The following is a 22,787-nucleotide window of genomic DNA, read 5'->3' on the forward strand; positions in this document are numbered from 1 at the left end:
CAATTTAGGCAATCATGTAGAATTTAAGGACTGAGGTAGAATTGAGTCAAATGGGCAGCCTGATGATGGAGGAACCTTAGGAGATGGATGGAATGATGAAGGACATGGGGATAACTATCCCTGCAGATGGAGAAGTGGAATATGGAGGCTACTTCCTTTGACTATTGTCCATTTGACCATGACTATAACCCTGCAAAAACATGTTAGCAGAACTAATGTAGGGGTTCCCTTGCTTCTCCTTTGTTTTTTTCTCCATTTTTTCACTTTTATCTTCTTTATTTTTTGTTTTTTTTTTTTGAGACCTACAAGCTACCTCAAAGGAGTTTTTCAACCTACAAGCCTGCTTTAGGTGCCTTAAAGGAGGTTTTCACCTGGAGATATTTTCTTTTATCTTTTCCATCTTTTTTTTCTCTTTGGAATGCCTCATAGAGGTTTTAATCCCTAGAGTCGGCCTCAGGTGCCTCATAGAGGTTTTAATCCCTAGAGTCGGCCTCAGGTGCCTCATAGAGGTTTTCACCTACGCCCTATTGTAATTTTTTCTTGTCAAGGAAAATGTTATGAAGTTTTAAAAAATGGCAATTTATTTCCTTGCCAAACCCTCGGGCATATGCAAATTTTTGTGGAAAAATGCTTCTCATACAAGTTGTTAAGATATTTTATTTTTAATGATAAGTTTTTAATTTTAAATAAATTTAATTTCATGAACATATTATCATATATTTTTATAATTTTTTTGTTTATTTAATATATAAAAACTATTTCTTTATTATTGAAAATTCCAAAATTTATTGGGCTAGCCCCAATCTCCAAGTCAAAATTTCACCAAAGTTATGCTATATATGACATCAAACACCAAGTCGAAAGTCACCAAGCCTTCAACATATCAAGCCAAATCAGAGCTCCATATACAAGTGCTAGGTCACGGTACAGAGGAGCATAAATATCACATAATGCATTAAACTAGTTTATGGTTGTTGCTGCATGTAAACACCAACAACTTGTCTTACCTAACAAATGTAGGAAATTTCCCATATTTAAAAACAAGAACAAAATAAAAGAACTATGAAGTCAATCCACTGCATCAAGCAAAATTCAAGGGGTGAAGTTTCAGAATATTCAATGCAACTATTATGGGATGCCTGCAAGTGGTAAAGGAAATCAAAAGCAGCTCGACTTGCAAGCTGTCAAGGGAGAAGCCAACGAATAATATTTTCTATTCCACATGTCTTAAAAATGCCTAGGATTGAACATCCCAACAATAAGTGAAGAAAATCGGTTAAAATTATCAATATTCAACAAACAACAAGTGCCAACAGCACTATTCAAAGATCATTGAACACGTTTTAAGATCTGAATGTAGGGGATGAAATCAATGGAAAATAAAAATTACAAACCCCCTTGGTTTTCTAAGCTTTAAGAGAAGGCATTAATTTTTCTAGATAAGGTAATGGGTTGAAACAAGTTTCTTGAGGTGGAAATATTGAGACTTTGTGTATTTATTTTAGAAGGGAAGAACAATAATAACAATGTGTCTAAATCTCTACTTAGTGGAGAGAAATTCAACTTTTGGAATCTGGTGATTGCATGGGGAGAAAGTGTGTGCAAGGAGGAGAAATTCCTTGAAGCTCTACTATGAAGAGAACGAAATTTGAAGAAATATTAGTCACATTATTTCAAATATATGAGGGTCTATTATAATTCTCTCATAGGTAGAATTGATGAGTTGAATTAACTCTATGAGTCTTGTAGTATGGACGATGTAATGTTTCGGAAGGCGTTGAAGGCATGGAAGTAGAACTTGATATTTAAATATGAAAAGGTATTTTTCATTTTCTTGAGGGCAATTGGCAGAACAAGAATTGTTTCTTCGAAAGAAGAGGATGTTCCTGTGGCTGTATAGGACAGCTAATATGGAAAATATATTTTTTTCTTTGATCCACTAGATGGATCCTCAAACATTGATGTAGTTGTTGCCACAGGGTCTATTTTGGAATTTACAATCCTAATGATGAGTGCATTGTCGACAATGACGATGATAATGTGCTTGGTTAGGTGGAGCAAAGGTGCACTATGAATGTGTGCTAACCAGGGTGTAATTTTTTGGTTGGAAGGTAATGCATGTATTCCAATTATGTGACTTTAGTTTTATTAGTAGACAAGGGGGTAAATGGCTTTACATTGGATCCCATGTATGGTGAATTTGTATTGACCCATGTAGACATAAATATTCCTAACAAAGGAGGCATTTATTCCTTCAATGAAGGCAACTATTAGCCATGGGATGACAATCTGAAAAAGTACATGGACGATCTTAAGGATCCTTATATTTAGCCTTCTAGAAAGCCATATTATGCTCATTACGTTGGTAGCCCGGTGGGTGATTTCCGCACAACTATCTTGTATGGTGGGATCTATGGATATCCTTCTGACAAGAAAAGTGCCAATGGGAAGCTCAGACTTCTGTATGAATGTGCTCCAATGAGTTATCTAGCAGAGCAAGCAGGTGGTAAAGGATCCGATGGCCATGAAAGGGTTCTCGACATACACCCACAAGAGGTTAATCAAAGAGTACCTTTGTATAATGGAAGTGTTGAAGAAGTTGGGAAGCTAGAAAAATATTTAAATTGATTTTTTATATAAGCAACAACTAATCTTTTTTTCATATCTTGGTATGCGATGTTTGTGTTTTATGCTGGAAATGTTTTGGAAGGAATATGTGCAGGGCTTCATAAGTAATGGCCATTTTTTATTTATGAGAATTTTTTGTTTCAAGTTGAACACAAGAGATTATCCATGGTGTAATGGTAAAGTTCTAATTCTATACCCATAATTCGAGTGAAATTTTGAAATCATTATTTGGATCGAGCTTAGAAGCAAGATTCAATGTGTTAGAAGTGGATCAAAGACAAAAAACATCTTAGGCATTAATTTTCCCAGATAAGGTAATGGGTAGAAACAAGTTTCTTGAGGTGGAAATATTGAGACTTTGTATATTTATTTTAGAAGGGAATAACAATAATAACGGTGTGGCCAAATCTCTACTCAATGGAGAGAATTTCAACTTTGGGAATCTAGTGATTGCATGGGGAGAAAGTGTGTGTAAGGAGGATAAATTCCTCGAAGCTCTACTATGAAGAGAATGAAATTTGAAGCAATATCAGTCACATTATTTCAAAGATATGAGGGTCTATTATAATTCTCTCATTGGTAGCATTGATGAGTAGAATAAACTCTATGACTTGTAGTATGGATGATGTAATGTTTCGGAAGGCATTGAAGGCATGGATGTGGAACTTGATATTTAAATATGAAAAGGTATTTTTCATTTGCTTGAGGGAAATTGGAAAAACAAGAATTGTTTCCTCGAAAAAAGAGGATGTTCCTGTGGCTATATAGGAGAGCTAATATGGAAAATATGTTTTTGTCTTTGATCCACTAGATGGGTCCTCAAACGTTGATGCAATTGTTGCCACAGGGTCTATTTTTGGAATTTACAATCCTAATGATTAATGCATTGCCGATAGTGACGATGATAATGTGCTTGGTCAGGTGGAGCAAAGGTGCAGTGTGAATGTGTGCTAACCAAGGTGCAATTTGTTGGTTTCAAGGTAATGCATGTATTCCAATTATGTGATTTTAGTTTTATTAGTAGATAAGGGGGTAAATGGATTTATTTTGGATCCCATGTATGGTGAATTTGTACTGACCTATGTAGACATAAATATTCTTAAGAGAGGAAGCATCTATTCCTTCAATAAAGGCAACTATCAGCCATGGGATGACAAGTTGAAAAAGTACATGGGCGACCTCAAGGATCCTTATATTCAACCTTCTGGAAAGCCATATTATGCTCATTACATTGGTAGCCTGGTGAGTGATTTCCACATGACTATGTTGTATGGTGGGATCTATGGATATCCTTCTCACAAAAATGTTCCAATGGGAAGCTCAGACTTCTGTATGAATGCACATGAGTTATCTAGTAGAGCAAGTAGGTGGCAAAGGATCTGATGGCCATGAAAGGCTTCTCGACATACACCCACAAGAGGTTAATCAAAGAGTACCTTTGTACAATGGAAGTGTTGAAGTTTGGAAACTAGAAAAATATTTAAGTTGATTTTTTGTATAAGCAACAACTAATATTTGTTTCATATCTTGGTATGAAATGTTTGTGTTTTATGCCAGAAATTTTCTAGAAGGAATATGTGTAGGGCTTCATAAGTAATGGCCATTTTTTTTATTTATGAGAATTTTTTTTTTCAAGTTGAACACAAGAGATTATCCATGGTGTAATGGTAAATTTCTAATTTTATACCCATAATTCGAGTGAAATTTTGAAATCGTTATTGGGATCGAGCTTAGAAGCAAGATTCAATGTGTTAGAAGTGGCATATATTATTGAATTTGTTTCTAATAAATCACTAGAAAGGCCAAGGGAAATTTATGCCTGCCTAGTGAAATTCAATCCAAGAAGTTCAAGATGATGTAGTTTCTTACTTAGAGACATTTTGAACCAATGTTAAGCAAACACTAGAAGCAATGTTTTGTGAGAGATTAGAAAATTCCTAGTTGTATTTCTACAAATATTGAAATCACAAAAGCCAGGTTTTGATCTTGAACATTCTATATTAGAGTTGACTAATATTATCTTTCATAACCGTGAGGTAAAATTATATAGTGATGGGTTGAAGTAGTTTATAAGCTTTCCTGTGGTACCACTCTCTTCACTTATTTTTGATTGCTCCAGGAGGATGGCTTCGAGGGTTTGAAAAAGTGTATCTCTACCTTGAGGAAGAGTTTGTTACAGGATCCTCCAATGTATTTGAAGATTTGAAAAAATGGTTATGTTATGGAAGCTATTATGGAATAACTATGGAAATACAGGTAGAAAAGAAAAGGAAGTATTCATTATAATTATCTGACAATATGAATCTATGGATGATATCCATAACACTTTCGAACACTCAACCTTTTATATGCATGTTTTCTTGAAGACAATTGTTTGGAATCCAATCAGCAAAGGGAGGGTCATTCTTGCACTTGTTCTCATTCTTTATACCAACAGGAAAACTCTTCCATAAAAGTTATTTCAAACCTATCTAAATGATTGATTGATGGCAATTGACTATGGTGTTCTAGATATCCAAATCAGCCTTCCGTTACTTGCTTTGTTTTTTCTCTTTGAATAAGATGTGCCAATCATCAATTACATCAAAAATGAATAATCGATCATTAAATTGTAGTTACAAGTATATATTCCCAAGCGTATCCAAAATATGAGATCTATCAAAAAATTATCATAACATGTCAGTATTCATTTTGAAAAATTGAAGAGAATAGTATAAAGAACAGATTTGACTTCCCCCTTCCATCATAATTCAGATATGATGACTGGCATTTGAAGGAGAAAAATGGAGAACAACTTTGAGCTTGAGAGTTGTTTTAAGGTATCATTGATATCTTTCAAGCATGTATTCACCAAGGGAGAAGGGCAGTCCATTTATAAAAGAATCCAATGTTTCATTTATGATGAAGGATCAACTACATATTCTCTGAACTTACGGTTGCTTAGCAGATGGTCCAATATATTTACACATGCTTTGCAAGATGTAGAAAATTTCCATTTTGCAAAAGTGACATAATATTGTAAAAAAAAATGTGGCAAAAATCAACAAGTATAGTAAAAGGGTAGTTGGCATATTTTGGGAGACAACTACTAAATAACCACATATTTCCAAGAAGAATGCCAGTAGTTAAAAAATTATTTGCAGATTTGGAGGCAGAAGACTTTCTATTAGTTCCTAATTTCCTGCAAACAACTCTAAGTTTCTAGAAGATTGTTCAAAGCTTTTTTTGTTTTTAGTATATTGCTTAGATTTTCATTCGATAAATATTGTAACAGTTAGCTTGATGTATTTTTCAATATATTTCATCATTTGTAATGTAAAAAGGTTGGCCTATGATTTAAAAACCCTACCATTTTTTGTAAAGACTTCTATTGCAAAATTTTCAATTAAAGTTTTCTCGCTTCACTTCATGACATAATTTGTTCTTATGTATGTCTTTTACAGTGATTTCATAATCTATTTCTCTATATGTTCTAGGTAATATAGAAGTATTGGGTAAGGATAGATCGACTTTTGATCTCCTTGATAGCCCCTGAAAATTTATTATCATTACTGAGAATAGCTAATTGAACACTTTATTTGGATTAGTAACTCAGCATCATTAAATTATTGCCTTTTGCAATCTCTTAAATGTATTTATGTGGACTATAGATATTTTTCTATACACATATGATCTTTTTAGATGATTAAGTATTTAGGGAGGATATGTGATTATGTAATTTCTCTTCTATTCCTTTACCAAAATCTTCCAAGTTGTGTTATTATGTCATATATGAACATCGACACTTTGATAAGGCCTATAGAAGAGAGGGATTTATTTTTTAACAAGGGATTGGAGACCTGAAGAAACGACCTATAAAACAAATCTTAGATTTGGTGATTGTGCTTCATAGGCTATTATGTAGTGATGGTGAAAAGCATTAAAAGATTGCATAACACTTGAGGAAGCCCCCTTTGGTTCAAGTGCCAGCTTGAACCTAAATATTGGTCAAGTTGGTTTCTCGGTGTAGTTTCGCAACCAAGAATTACCTTTGAGAAACAAATACAACATTTGGCATCGTTGTTGGGAATTGAAGTAACGAAGATATTTTTCCCTGGAGAATGATCAAAACTAGATCTATTCCTTTCTAGTGAACAAGGAGTAGACATTTGATATTCGTTGCATTCCCTTCACCTAGTGGCTCCACTTTGTCTATATGGAGATTCCAATGGGTTTTCAACTTCACTAGTTTGAGATGTCAGCTGCATGCACTGATGTGATAGCTCAAAGCTCATTGATGGTTGCATTCAACAACATATTTTTCTTCCTCTTCACAATGATCAGGAATTTAAAATATCAAAAATCATGCAATCTTCAATTTTCAGTTGTAAGTATCAATTTCCTATGGAATTTTTGTTTCACATTATACATATTTTTCAAGTTACCAGTTGCATGAAAGGTGATCTATCAGTAAAACAAATTTTCACTTTGTTGCACTAGAAGTATGACTACACCTAACAATGTATAATTTCATCTCAGTTAAGTAGTGGTGTGTGAATATATAAGTTTGTTTTCAGAATATTTGGTGTGCAATTTTGCATCAGTAATTTTTTTCAGTTTGGTTTTTAGATTTAGTGTGCATATTTCAATCTCTAACAAGAATAATTTTTAGAGTTTAGTGTGCGGTGTGTATCTATATTTGGTTAAATGCAATCGGTTGTAGGCATTTGAAAGGGAAAAATCATTGTTGTTGAGTGCTGACTCCATAGCCCAATGGATTAGGAACTATTGTGCTTATTTCGACTTGTAGTATCTAGTTGTTTGTTGTATGGCTTGATGATGAACAAAAAGGATTTCAGATCACAACAGGTTACAAATATATAGATTGTAGCTTCAAGTCACAGGTTTTTATGGCATGACTTCATTAACCCAACAATAAGGCACATGTCTAAACTTTTTCTTGTCAAGGAAAGTGTTACGAAATTTTCTAAAAATGACAGTTTATTTCCTTGCCAAACCCTCAAGCATATGCAAATTTTGGTGGAAAAACGCTTCTCATACAAGTTGACAAGATATTTTGTTTTCATGATATGTTTTTAATTTTAAATAAATGTAATTTTATAAAAATATTATCATACATTTCTATAAAAAAAAATGTTTATTTAATATATATAAAATATTTATTTATTATTAAAATTACTAGAATTTATTGGGGTAGCCCCAATATCCAAGTCGAAAGTTCACCAAATTTATGTTATATATGACATCAAAAACCAAGTCGAAAGTTCACCAAGCATTCAACATATCAAGCCAACTCAGAGATCCATATACAAGCATGAAGTCATGGTACAAAGGAGCATAGATAGCACACAACACGTTGAACTAGTTTGGGCTTGCTGGCGCTTGTAAACACCAACAACTTGTCTTAAAGACAATAAAAAAATAAAAGCATCGTGAAGTCAATCCAGTGCATCAATCAACAAGTCAACGGGAGGAGTTTAAGAATATTCAATGCAACTATTATGGGATGCCTGCAAGTGTTAAAGGAAATTAAAGGCACCTGTCCACTTACAAGGTGTGAAGGGAGAAGGTAACGTATAATATTATGTATTCCACATGTCTCAAAAATGCCCAGGGTTGAACATCAAAGCGGTAAGTGAAGAGAACCAGTTAAAAGTATCAATAGTAAAAAAGCAAGAAGTGCCAACACCACTATTCAAATATCATTGAACACATGTCAAGATCTGAATGTAGGGGATGAAATCAATGAAAAAGAAAATTTGTAGACCCCCTTAGTTATCTGAGCTTTAATAGGATGGGTGTTCCACAATAGGTTGTTTCCCCAAAACAATTTTTATGACATGGAAAGCTTAGATGGATTGCAGAACCCCCTCTTGCAAAAACCACAAACCACTAGTACCCCCACCCCCTGCCCCCCCACAATCCACTTGTGATTTTAGAGACAACTTAGGCGTTAATTCTTCCAGGTAAGGTAATGGATGGAAAGAATTTTCTTGAGGTGGAGAGATCAAAACTTTGTGTATTTATTTCATAAGGGAAGAATAATAATAACGATGTGGCTAAATCTCTATTCAGTGGAGAGAATTTCAACTTTGGGAATTTGATGTTTGCATGGGGAGAAAGTGTGTGCAAGGAGGAGAAATTCCCTAAAGCTCTGCTACGAAGAGAATGAATTTTGAAGCAATCTTAGTCACAATATTTCAAAGATATGAGGGTATTATAATGCTCTCATATGTAGCATTGATGAGTTGAATCAACTTTGTGAGTCTTGTAGTATGGACAATGTAATGCTTCTGAAGTCATTGAATGCATGGAAGTATAACTTGATATTTACAGATGAAAATGTATTTTGAAGTTGCCTGAGGTCAAGTGGCAGAACAATAATTATTTCCTCAGAAGAGAAGGATGTTCTTATGGCTGTAGAGGAGGGATAATCTGGCAACTATGTTATTGTCTTTGATCCACTAGATTAATCCTCAAATGTTGATGTAGCTATCTCCATAGGGTCTCTTTTTGGAATTTACAATCCTAATAATAAGTGCATTGTTGACAATGATGATGACAATGAGCTTGGTTAGGTGGAAAAAAGGTGCATTGTGAATGTGTGCCAACTAGGGAGCAATCTGTTGGCTGCGGGGTAATGCATGTATTCCAGTTTTGTGATTTTAGTTTTATCAGTAAATAAGGGGTTAAATGGATTTAATTTGGATCCCATGTATGGTGAATTTTTAATGACCCATGTAGACAAATATTCCTAAGAAAGGAAGCTATTCCTTTAATGAAGACAACTATCAACTGTGGGATAACAAGATGAAAAAATACATGGACAATCTCAAGAATCCTTCTCTTCATCCTTTTGGAAATCCATATTATAATCATTACATTGGCATCTTGGTGGGTGATTTCTACAAGACTATGTTGTATGGTGGGATCTATGTGTATCCTTCTAAAAAAAGGTGCCAGTGGGAAGCTCGGATGTCTCTATGAATGCACTCTAATGAGTTATCTAGTAGAGAAAGTAGGTGGTAAAGGATATGATGGCCATGAAAGGGTTCTCGACATACACCCACAAGATGTTCATAAAAGAGTACCTTTGTATGTTGGAAGTGTTGAATAAGTTGAGAAGATGGAAAAATATTTAAGTTGATTTTTTATATAAGCAACAACTATCCTTTGTGTTAGCCTCCTGCTGCAGCAGGTTAATCATCTTTCATGATCGACAGTTTTACATGCCAAATATGTCGTGCTATGCATGCTGCAATGCTCCATATTTGCTACAGATGGCCAAAGAGTATCCATAAGAGTAGGCTGGTCTAAGGGCCACTACTGTGTTCCAATTTTGATAAAGCAATCCATTTTTGGTTTGAGGCAGTTTTTTCAGTTGGAGGTACCCAGGCTGGAGTTCACTAACATCTCTCTTTTTCTCATCACCCTTATTATATAACTCCCTATTAGTTTTTCCCTTCCCCTATTAACATCATGTATATAAATCCCCCCTATGTAAGTACCCCTCCCTGGCACTATAGCCATAATTCTACTAAGTCTGGGAAATCTCAGTCCATCTGGGACTGTTTTTAGCCCATCCGCGTCATTAAGGAATTGGTTTGACATCTGGTCAGCTAGTAACCTCTCCCTTAACCCCGAAAACCCCCAAAAAACCCATATTTTCACCTTCCCCCTTGTAAAAATTCACCCCACCACTGTAAAACCCACATTTCGCCCTTAACCCAAAGTTCCTGTGCATAAACATTAACCCGCGCCTTTATTTAAACCCATAAACCCATCTTCCTAAAGTTTATAACCCATCCGCCGCGCATATTAAGTTTGGAATATTCCTGCGAATATTCCCGCCCACTAACCCCCTATCCCGTCACGTCCGCCGCCAGCCGTCCGATCCACAGCCCCGCAGATCTACGGCTGGCGGGCACCCTTATCTCCGACGCGCCCGACCTTTAACGTCCGGGAGTTCGGCGGTTTCACCGCCGTACTCCCGCCACGCGTCAGACGTCGGGCTGTGGCGGAGCCCCTCCCCCCGAAACCACCATCCTCCATAAGCGGTGCGCCACATACCGCTTACCGCCCGGTGACGTCACCAGCCCACGTCACCCCCTGCACAGTCAACAGCCCATGTCACCCCCCTGTACAGTCACTCGCCTGCGTGGCCTCTTGCCACGTCACTGCCACGTGTCCCGCCACTGTACCTGCCACGTCATCAACCGTACGTTATGACGTCATGCAAACGTCATCCCGCCATGTCGCCATGCTGACGTCATGCTGACGTCACCCGCCGTACAATGCTGACGTCATCAGCCCTTTTTGGATGCAGAGGCGCGAAAATCGCACTTCGGAGCCCCGGAATCGAATTCTGAGGCAGTTTTTGATGAGCGATTTGCGCCTATCGCAAATCGCTCATCGTAGGATTTTTTGGGCCAAAATGGAGAATCTTCAAGGAATCTTTAAGGAATCTTCGCTCCATGCAGCCCCAGGAAGCCCGAAAAGGCGCAGAAATGATCCGTTTACTTCACAGAGCATTCCGGAAGGATCAGAAAACAATTCCAGATGATACAGAGGCCGAACAGCGGCCATTTACTGGTGATTAGACACGCAGCACAGCAGATCAACAGCCCAGATTTTGTCAGAGAGTATCAGTGGAAGAAAGGACGCCAGAAAGAATCAGTCATGATTTTTTAGGGGCTCGAGGCACCTGAACATTGATGAAGCCCCCAGAAAATCAAATCAATAAGCATCAGCCCATCCTTGCCTTCAAATCACCGTCAAGACATTTAAGGCACCAGGACAGTAAGGAAACAGAGACCCATACCCATTTATTGCAGAAAGCACTGCAGCAAGCCACCGAGGACAGCATCATTCATTCAGTTTTGACACATCGGCCCTGAGCATGGCCCGAGACATTCTTTGCATTTATTTCTAGATAGGATTAGGTCAAGTAGTCATTTTTATGACCTAATTAGGTCAAGATGTAATAAAGGAAACTCTGCAGAGAGTTTTGCCCTATATATACCACCCTCTGTATAGTTTTAAGGGTTGGTCAATTGATAATTTTCACTAGAGACTCGCTGTGTATACCTGAACTTTTCTGTAATCAAAGATTGCTTAAAGCTTGGAGAGCGAACTGTCTGTTGTTGATGAATGTGTTGAAGAGTTGGAGATGGAATTCCTGCGCTGTGGCCTTAAGCAATAAGTGCCTCTTATCTTTGTTTATGTGTTTGCCATTATCTAAATAGCAGGAAGAAAGAATAGCCTACAATTAGTTAAATACTCTCTATGCTCAATTCCTGTTGTTTCTTGATGTTTTCTTCTGAATGAATTGGTTATGAACATTGAATTCCTTCTGGCTCATGTTTACCCCAGTTCGCCTGTGCCGGCCAATTATCTAGGGATTCTTAACTGCTCCTAGGTAGCGCCTTGTTGTTTCCTCTGCTAATCTGTTGGAGAGATTCTTAACTGCCTCTCTTTCTTTAGCATTCTTGCCATCCCTGGAACCTGAAATTTGCTTCTGCTTCAGTTATCTTGCTCCATTTTCCCCTCACTGTTATTAAGGAAAAACACCAGCAGTTCCCCTCCTCGACTCCACGCCCAATGGTTTGAAACATTCAGACTATACTCAGCCTCTCTATCTGAAAGTGTCAGTTTTCCCGCCAAAAACTCAATCAAACCCCTGTGCATCATAGCTAGCCTAAAATCACCCCCTTCAACAAAGCTAAATCATAAAGAGAGAGCCCTCTCTGACTGCAGGCAGGCTAGGGCCTGCAGTCCAAAGTTGGTTTGTGGTTACCTCGGCCGTATCCCTTTAGGAGTCAAAAGGGACAACCTGAGTGATAACATAATGGCGACTCCGCTGGGGAGATGAATCATGTGTTTATTAGTGCAAATCCTCAATTTTGACCAGTTCGCCTCGTTTTCTGGAGAAAGTGTTCCTTTTCTTCAGGGTTTTTCATGTTCATCTCTAATCTGTGACGGTGGACAGAGATCAGACACTTTAAGGTTACATCATCCACCTGGCGACTCCACATCACCCTCATAATAAAGACTCCGCTGGAGAAATGAACCCGAAGGAATTATATAAGCAGATCAAGCTCTGGATTTGGATGATCATCCAAGAGACCATGTTCTTTCTCTTGCACCAAATTTTGCTGTGCATATTGTACTTTAAAAGCGATTTTATGTCAGATTTTTGTGTTTTTCCTTTGGAAAATATTGTTGAAAAGCCTCCTTGCACATCAGAGCAGAAGCTTTCAAATGCTGTTGAAGAGCATCATACAGTCAAGGAGGAACCAAAAATAGAGTCCAGTCTTCTAGTTCCTGTACATACTCCCGTGCCTCGTAAAGTTCCTGAAAGATATAAGCCGCTCATTTTGCCTCCTGTGCTTGGTCCCCTGCTGGCAAATCATCCTGAATATCTCCCTAGATTTGATGGAGAGAATGGCACTACTGCCCAGAAACATATCCAGGCTTTTGAAGACTATCTTAATACATTCGAAGTGGAAGATGAAGATGTCAGTCTTAGACTATTTGCCCTTTCTTTGCAAAGCGAAGCTAGGACTTGGTTTAAAGCGTTGCCTGAGGCGAGCATCTCTAAGTTTCAGCAGTGTGCTAAGATTTTCCTTGATAAATGGATGATCAGAGGTAATCTCTTCTTGCTCATCGAAGAATACAATCATTTAGAAAGGCATCCAGATGAATCTATTCAGCAGTTTTCAGACAGATTCAATCAAGTTTATCAAGCCATGACTCTAAATATAAGACCTCCCCTTGATTTAGCTCTATTGCAATATCCTAGAGCGTTTGACGCAGAAATGGAATTCTGTTTAAGAGAAAGATGCCCGTCCACTTTGAAACAGATGCAGGACATAGTTGTGGATGTAGAGGCAAATCTAAAAAAAAAGGGAGGAACAGCGCAAAGCAGAGCAAGAAGAAAGATTTCATAGCGTGTTACAGAAGACAGAGGAAATGATGCAGCTGATCACAATAAAAGTAGAAAGTTCAGAGCACCAGAATAGATCTGTTTCACATCAGGAAAGTAGTGACATTCACGAACAAACCTGCCACAAAATAGATGACATATTCATCCAGCCATACATGATGGAGCAGTCTCCTGATATACTGTGTGAATATAATAGCTTCTCTTCTTTCAACTGTCTGCCCAAGTACGATCTGTATGATGATGATTATGAGCCTAACAACCAAATCAGCCTTGCAGAGGAATCAGATCCTATTTTGGCAGGAAGCAGTGTTCAGATTCAGCAACCTGAACCCAATGATCAGCGTGCCCATCTCAGCTATGAAGAAAAGGAGGAAAACGCAGAGTGTGCTGATTTCAGTGAAGGAACTTTACCGTTTTGTTTTGAATCTTTTCAATTTATCAAGGATAACTATCATGCTATATATGATCAAGTGCCACCACCTGTTGCTATTGACCACCTGGAGGTTAATCAAGATACTGTTCCAAAGGTATTGCCTCTAGTTTTGCAGCCCGCACAGATCAGTCAGGCCCTATTCAAGCTAGATTGTAATGGATTACAAGCACCTCTGCAAGTACTGAATGACCTATCCGCTGGCAGGCAGAATAATGAAATAAATCAGTGCACATTGCCATCAGCAGGCTGCAAGGCTCAGTATCAAGCTGTCAATGATCTCCCGACTCCAAGGCATGGTAGTGTTCCCGAACCTTTGTACAGTTCTTTGTTTCGGCCAAAAAATTGTATATATATGTTGCAGGACAGTTTTGTACAGTATTTAAAAATCGCAAAGGAGGTCAGTAGCTTCCTGATCTTCTCAAAGATTGATTGTAAAATCTCAGTTGATGTCACTAGCAAGCACAAGCAGCAAAGCCCACTCATGCTATTATTACTTAAGTGGCTGCATTGGTTATTTCACTTCACCTAACAGCAAAGTAAGTGCTGGTTAGGGTAGGTAGGTAGGTAGGATCAATAAGGCAGCCAGCCAGGAGAGATTTGCAGAACACAGTGACAATTGAATACAAGGCAGTCTGACCTGTTGTTCTTGACTTTTCACAAGGAAAAGCCATCCCCAAGTGGAGCCACTGTTAGCCTCCTGTTGTAGCAGGTTAATCATCTTTCATGATCGACAGTTTTACATGCCAAATATGTCGTGCTATGCATGCTGCAATGCTCCATATTTGCTACAGATGGCCAAAGAGTATCCATAAGAGTAGGCTGGTCTAAGGGCCACTACTGTGTTCCAATTTTGATAAAGCAATCCATTTTTGGTTTGAGGCAGTTTTTTCAGTTGGAGGTACCCAGGCTGGAGTTCACTAACATCTCTCTTTTTCTCATCACCCTTATTATATAACTCCCTATTAGTTTTTCCCTTCCCCTATTAACATCATGTATATAAATCCCCCCTATGTAAGTACCCCTCCTTGGCACTATAGCCATAATTCTACTAAGTCCAGGAAATCTCAGTCCATCTGGGACTGTTTTTGGCCCATCCGCGTCATTGAGGAACTGGTTTGACATCTAGTTAGCTAGTAACCTCTCCCTTAACCCCGAAAACCCCCAAAAAACCCATATTTTCACCTTCCCCCTTGTAAAAATTCACCCCACCACTGTAAAACCCACATTTCGCCCCTAACCCAAAGATCATGTGCATAAACATTAACCCGTGCCTTTATTTAAACCCATAAACCCATCTTCCTGCGAATATTCCCGCCCACTAACCACCTATCCCGTCGCGTCCGCCGCCAGCCGTCCAATCCACAGCCCCGCAGATCTACGGCTGGCGGGCACCCTTATCTCCGACGCGCCCGACCTTTAACGTCCGGGAGTTCGGCGGTTTCACCGCCATACTCCCGCCACGTGTCAGACGTCGGGCTGTGGCGGAGCCCCTCCCCCGGAAACCACCATCCTCCATAAGCGGTGCGCCACATACCGCTTACCGCCCGGTGACATCACCAGCCCACGTCACCCCCTGCACAGTCAATAGCCCATGTCACCCCCCTGTACAGTCACCCGCCTGCATGGCCTCCTGCCACGTCACTGCCATGTGTCCCGCCATTGTACCTGCCACGTCATCGACCGTACATGATGATGTCATGCTGACGTCATCCCGCCACGTCGCCATGCTGACGTCATGCTGACGTCACCCGCCGTACAATGCTGACGTCATGCTGACGTCATCAGCCCTTTTTGGATGCAGAGGCGCGAAAATCGCACTTCGAAGCCCCGGAATCGAATTTTGAGGTTGTTTTTGATGAGCGATTTGCGCCAAATCGCTCATCGCAGGGTTTTTTGGGCCAAAATGGAGAATCTTCAGGGAATCTTTAACGAATCTTCGCTCCATGCAGCCCCAGGAAGCCCGAAAAGGCGCAGAAATGATCCGTTTTCTTCACAGAGCATTCCGGAAGGATCAGAAAACAATTCCAGATTATACAGAGGCCGAACAGCGGCCATTTACTGGTGATTAGACACGCAGCACAGCAGATCAGCAGCCCAGATTTTGTCAGAGAGTATCAGTGGAAGAAAGGACGCCAGAAAGAATCAGTCATGATTTTTTAGGGGCTCGAGGCACCTGAACATTGATGAAGCCCCCCGAAAATCAAATCAATAAGCATCAGCCCATCCTTGACTTCAAATCACCGTCAAGACATTTAAGGCACCAGGACAGCAAGGAAACAGAGATCCATACCCATTTATTGCAGAAAGCACTGCAGCAAGCCACCGAGGACAGCATCATTCATTCAGTTTTGATACATCGGCCCTGAGCATGGCCCGAGACATTCTTTGCATTTATTTCTAGATAGGATTAGGTCAAGTAGTCATTTTTATGACCTAATTAGGTCAAGATGTAATAAAGGAAACTCTGCAGAGAGTTTTGCCCTATATATACCACCCTCTGTATAGTTTTAAGGGTTGGTCAATTGATAATTTTCACTAGAGACTCGCTGTGTATACCTGAACTTTTCTATAATCAAAGATTGCTTAAAGCTTGGAGAGCGAACTGTCTGTTGTTGATGAATGTGTTGAAGAGTTGGAGATGGAATTCCTGCGCTGCGGCCTAAAGCAATAAGTGCCTCTTATCTTTGTTTATGTGTTTGCCATTATCTAAATAGCAGGAAGAAAGAATAGCCTAGAATTAGTTAAATACTCTCTATGCTCAATTCCTGTTGTTTCTTGATGTTTTCTTCTAAATGAATTGGTTATGAACATTGAATTCCTTCTGGCTCATGTTTACCCCAGTTTGCCTGTGCCGGCCAATTATCTAGGGATTCTTAACTGCTCCTAGGTAGCGCGTTGTTGTTTCCTCTGCTAATCTGTTGGAGAGATTCTTAACTGCCTCTCTTTCTTTAGCATTCTTGCCATCCCTGGAACCTGAAAGTTGCTTCTGCTTCAGTTATCTTGCTACATTTTCCCCTCACTGTTATTAAGGAAAAACACCAGCAGTTCCCCTCCTCGACTCCACGCCCAATGGTTTGAACCATTCAGACTATACTCAGCCTCTCTATCTGAAAGTGTCAGTTTTCCCGCCAAAAACTCAATCAAACCCCTGTGCATCATAGCTAGCCTAAAATCACCCCCTTCAACAAAGCTAAATCATAAAGAGAGAGCCCTCTCTGACTGCAGGCAGGCTAGGGCCTGCAGTCCAAAGTTGGTTTGTGGTTACCTCCGCCGTATCCCTTTAGGAGTCAAAAGGGACAACCTGAGTGATAACACTTTGTTTCAAATCTTCATATGCAATGTTTGTGTTTTATTCTAGGGATTTTATGGAAGGAATATACGTAGGGCTTCATAAGTAATGGAAATTTATTTATTTATTAGAATTTTTGTTTCAAGTTGAGCATATGAGATTATCCACGGTGTAATGGTAAAGTGCTAATGCTATGCCGAGAATTCAAGTGAATTTTTGAGATCTTTATTGGGATCAAGCTTGGAAGCAAGATTCAATGTGTTAGAAGTGGCATATATTTTTGAATTTCTTTCCAATAAATCACCAAAAAGGCCAAGGGAAATTTATTCCCACCCAGTATATTGAAATCCAAGAAGTTCAAGATGCTTTAATGTTTTACTTAGAGGCATTTTGAACCAATGTTAAGCAAACACTAGAAGCAATGTTTTATGAGAGATTACAAAATTCCTAGCTAGATTTATGCAAATATTAAAATCACAGAAGTGCATTTTGATCTTGAACATTATATATTAGAGTTGACTAACATTATCTCTCATAATAGTGAGGTAAAATTATATAGTGAGAGGTTGAAGTAGTTTATAGGCTTTTCTGTGGTACCACTCTCTTCACTTATTTTCGATTACTCCAAGAGGATGGATTCTTGGGTTTGAAAAAGTGTATCTCTGACTTGAGGAATAAGTTTTTATAGGATGCTCCAAGTTACATAATATTCGAAAAAAATGCTTATGTTCTAGAATCCATTTCAATGGAAGCTATTTTGGCATAAATACGGAAATACAGGTAGAAAAGGAAGTATTCATTATGGTTATTTGACAATATGAATCTATGGATGATAGACATAACACTTTGTAACACTCAACTCTTTATAGGCATGTTTTCTTGAAGATGATTGTCTAGAATATGATCAGCAAAGGGAGGGTCATTCTTGCACTTGTTCTCATTCTTTATACCAACAGGAAAACTCTTCCATAAAAGTTATTTTTGAACCTATCTAATGACAGATTGGTGGCAACTGACTATGGTGTTCTAGATATCCAAATCAGCCTTTTGTTACTTATTTTTTTTTTTATCTCTGAATAAGATGTGTCAATCATCCATTACATCAAAAAGGCATAATTCATCATCAAATTGCAGTTACACGTATATATTCCCAGGTGTATCCAAGGTCCAAGATCTAGCAACAAATTAGCATAATATATCAATATGGTTTTTACAAAATTGATGGGAATAGTATAGACAACATATTTGACTACCTCCTTCCATCATGATTCAGATCTGATGACTGGCATTTGAAGGAGAAAAAGGGAGAACACATTTCATCTTGAGAGTTGTTTTAAGGTATCATTGAGAAGTTCCAAGCGTGTATTCACCAAGGGAGAAGGATGGTCCATTTGCAGAGGCATTCAATTTTTATTTATGATTAAGGATCAATGGAATATTCTATAAAGTTATGGTTGCTTGGAAAATGGTCCAATATATTTACACATCCTTTGAAGCACGCAACAAATTCCCATTTTTCAAAAGTGACAAAATATTGTAAAAAGATTTGTGGAAAAAATCAATAGGCATAGTAAAAGGGAAGTTGAAGATTTTGGGAGACAACTACTAAGGTATCCCATATTTCCAGGTAGAATGTAAGCAGTTAAAAAATCATTTCCATATTTGGAGGCAAAATACTTTCTATCAGTGCCTGATTTCCTACAAACATTTCCAAGTTTCTAGAACATTGTTCAAAGATTATTTTTATTTTTAGTATATTATTTAGATTTTCATTCCAGAAATATTGTAACAGTTAGCTTGATGTATTTTTCTATATATTTCATCATTTGTAATGTAAAAGGATTGGATTTTGATGCAAAAACCCTGCCATTTTTTGTAGAGCCTTCTATTGCAAAATTTTCAATTAAATTTTCGTGGCTTCAGTTCATGAAAGTATTTGTTTCTTATATATGTCTTTTATAGTGATTTCAAAGATCTATTTCTTCATATGTTCGAGGTAATATGGAAGTATTGGGTAAGGTTAGATCGAGTTTTTATCTCCCTAATACCCCTTGCAAATGTATTATCACTACTAAGAATAGTTAATTGAACAATTTGTTTAGATTAGTACCTCAACGTCATTAAATTATTACCTTTTTGTTGTCTCTTAAATGTATTTATCTAGACTATAGATATTTTTCTATACACATCTGCTCTTGTTAGATGATTAAGTATTTAGGGAGGATACTTGATTATGTAATTTCTCTTATATTACTTAGCTAAACTATTTCAGCCTATGTTATTCTGCCATAGATGAATGTTGACACTTTGATAAGGCCTTTGCAAGAGAGGGATTTATTTTTTAACAAGGGATTGGATGCACGAAGCAACCACCTATACAACAAATCCTAGATATGGTCTTTATGCTTCATAGGTTGTTGTCTAGTGACAATGAACAACATTAAAAGGCCTCGTAACACTTGAGGGAGCCCCCTCTGGTTTGAGGGCCATCTTAAACCTAAATATTTTTCTAGTTGGTTTCTTGGCGCAGTTTTGTAGCCAAGAATTTCCTTTGAGAAATAAATACCACAAGCCCTTTTCTTTTTCTTTTTTTTTTTCTTTTTTTTCTTTTGTTGATTAGAGGCTAGATGAATTAAGAGTTGTGAGACCCCCAATTACATTCAACTCCTTGCTTATTGAGCTGGTAAACTCCTCCTTTGATAGAGGCTTCTTGTACAACTTTAACTAGTAACCATTAACAAGCAATGAAATGCCTTCCTCATCAATTGTTATTATTAGGATAGATCCATTCTCATAACATTTTTCTACCAAATAAGGATCTAACCACCTTGTCATTAATTTTCCTTTGAAATCCTTGAACCTAGAATCATACAGAAGGGACCAATCACCCTCTTGGAAGGCTCTTTCCCTAATGTTTTTATCATGCCAAATATTCCTCTGTAATTGGACTACCTCAATGTGCATGAGAGCCTACAATCAGAACTCATTCAAGCCATTGAGAAAGAGAAACATTTCTTGATGAGTTGTAGTGATGTCTAAATCAAATTGTGCTACCATTCCTCAAGGTGTTGTATTCAAACTCAATGGACAACAAGGCCTTCTTTCCATAAACTAGCTCAAATGGAGTGAATCCAGTGGTGGATTTCCAAGTGGTGTTGTAGGCCCAAGTGGCCTCTACAAGTCGGTCTACCCAATCCATTATTCTATTGTTGATAACTTTAGTCAAAATTTTCCCCAACCCTCAGTTTGTGACCTCCACCTACCCATTTGTTTGAGGGTAATACATAGTGGATCTTTTATGTTTGAAATGATGCTACTCCATGATGCCCTCAATCAGATTTGAAGTAAACTAAGATCCTTAATTAGTGACCAAATCCGTTGGAAATCCAAACTTGTATAAGATGTTCTCTCTTAGAAATTCTACCACTTTCTACTCAGTTGTTGCCTTTACTACCTTTTCTTTAGCCCACTTTTTCAAGTAATCAGTGCACAAAATTATATATCTCTTTTTTCCAGATGGGGGATTGATTGGCCTAATGAAATCCATGCCGCATTTCTCAAATGGCTCTAGAATCACGTGAGGTTGCAGGGGAATTTCATCATTGGGTGTAAGTTTTTCCATCCTTTGGAACTCATCACATCTAGCAATGTACCTTTTAGCATCATGATGTAGAGTGCGTCATTAGTATCCAACTTATAGAACTTTGAAGGGTGTCTTATAGAAATTTGAAGGGTGTCCTCTTAGCAACAAAATTTCATCCATAGGGTCCATCATGACATGCTGAGAGGATCTCAAATACCTCATCCTCTCTCACACATCTTCTCAAGATATGATCTGGCCCTAATTTTGAGATATTTCCCCCAATCAAGGTGAAAGGGGCACTTTTATTAACAATTTTTCTCTTCTCCTTGGAGGATAGATTAGGAGGGGAACTACCAATAACAAAGTAATTTTTTATATCATAAAATTAAAGAGATAACACCAATATAGAAAAAACGTGCTCATCAAGAAAATATTGATCATCTACCATCTCCTCATTTTCTCCGAGCAATATTAGTCTAGACAAAAAATCTGCAACAATGGTTAGATAAAATTGTGGCAATAGTAAACACCATCTAATGATTATGGCATTGGCATCAGGATTATTCATTAAATATTTAATGGTTGCATGATCAATATGGATAAAGATTTTATATCCAATGATATAATACCTAAAATTATTCAAAGAGTGCACCACAACTAAAAGTTCTTTTTCAGTAACTATATAATTAAGTTCAACTTTGGAGAGGTTCTTACTGATGAAATATATGGAATAGGGAAATTTTTCTTCCACTTGTCCTAAAGTTGCTCCTACAACTTTGTCTAGCACATCTATGTGGATGTGGAAAGGTAATGCCCAATTGTGACCTATGAGAATTAGTGTATTGGTCAACTTCTCTTTCAGTTCTTCAAATGCCACTTGACATCTATCTGTCCAACAAATTTTTGAAGCTTTAGCCAATAATCCAAATAGAGGTGAAGCTAAATTATCAAATTCCTTAAAGAATCTTCAATAAGACATAGCTAACCCAAGAAAAATTATGTCATCCTTTTTCTTTTGAGGGATAGGGACCCTTTTGATAATTACAACCTTATTGGGGTCAATCTGGATCTCTTCCTTAGAAAGGAAGTGACCTAAGAAAATCCCTATACTCATGAAGAATTCAAACTTTTCGGGACTCGGTGAAAGATTCACTTCAATACATTTACTTAAGACCTTACACAGATTGAAAATATCTTCTTGTAAATCATTTCCATAAGGGGTGAAATCATCCACGTATATTTCAAAAGTGTCATGTATGAGATAAACAAAGATACTCAAGACTGCCCTCTAGAAGGTAGTAGGGGCATTGCACAAACCAAATGGGAGGAATCTATAGGAAAATCCCCCCCATGGGCATGTAAATGTGGTCTTGTCTTGATCCTCAAGGCTGATCTGGCTTTGATTGTACCCACTAAATCTATCGAGGAATGAAAAATATTCTTCCCTACAAGTCCATCTAGGACTTGATTAATGAATGGAAAATAGAAATGTACCTTCTTGGTAGCTTTTTTGAGTTCCCTATAGTCAACAAAAATCCTCCACTTCCCATTTTTCTTGGGTACTATGACAAGAGGGGACACCCACTCACTATCTGAAATGGGCTAAATGAACCCTACATTGACCAACTTTTGTATTTCCTCTTATACAATATCCTTACCAACAAGATTCATCCTCCTCTAGGGTTTACACATAGGTTTTCATGCCTCCTTGAAGTAGATATGGTGAGTACAAACTAAGGGTTTCACCTATTTCATTTTCTTATAATCCCAAGCAAAGGAATCAAGATGTTGCCTCAACATAGGCATATTTTCTCTTCTTGCTTGGCTGAGAGTGAACGGTTGATTTTTAGAGTTTTGGATGGGATGATTTCCATAATATTGGCATGATATATGTCATATTTAGTAGAGA

The 22,787-nt window shown here is 37.9% G+C and overlaps 3 pseudogenes; all 3 read left to right on the top strand.

Annotated features, from left to right (window-relative positions):
* The window catches only part of LOC149206265 (fructose-1,6-bisphosphatase, chloroplastic pseudogene), a 39,818-nt pseudogene extending 37,190 nt beyond the window's left edge, over window positions 1-2,628 (top strand).
* Window positions 2,629-3,246: 618 nt separating this feature from the next.
* Window positions 3,247-4,117, top strand: LOC149206266 (fructose-1,6-bisphosphatase, chloroplastic pseudogene; annotated as a pseudogene).
* A 4,786-nt stretch (window positions 4,118-8,903) lies between these two features.
* Window positions 8,904-9,775, top strand: LOC149206267 (fructose-1,6-bisphosphatase 1, chloroplastic pseudogene; annotated as a pseudogene).
* Window positions 9,776-22,787: the final 13,012 nt, after the last annotated feature.

This window comes from Pinus tabuliformis, chromosome 1_2 (assembly GCF_031772625.1).
Source record: "Pinus tabuliformis cultivar Carrire ecotype Pingquan chromosome 1_2, CPIR1, whole genome shotgun sequence".
NCBI classification, from domain to species: Eukaryota; Viridiplantae; Streptophyta; class Pinopsida; order Pinales; family Pinaceae; genus Pinus; species Pinus tabuliformis.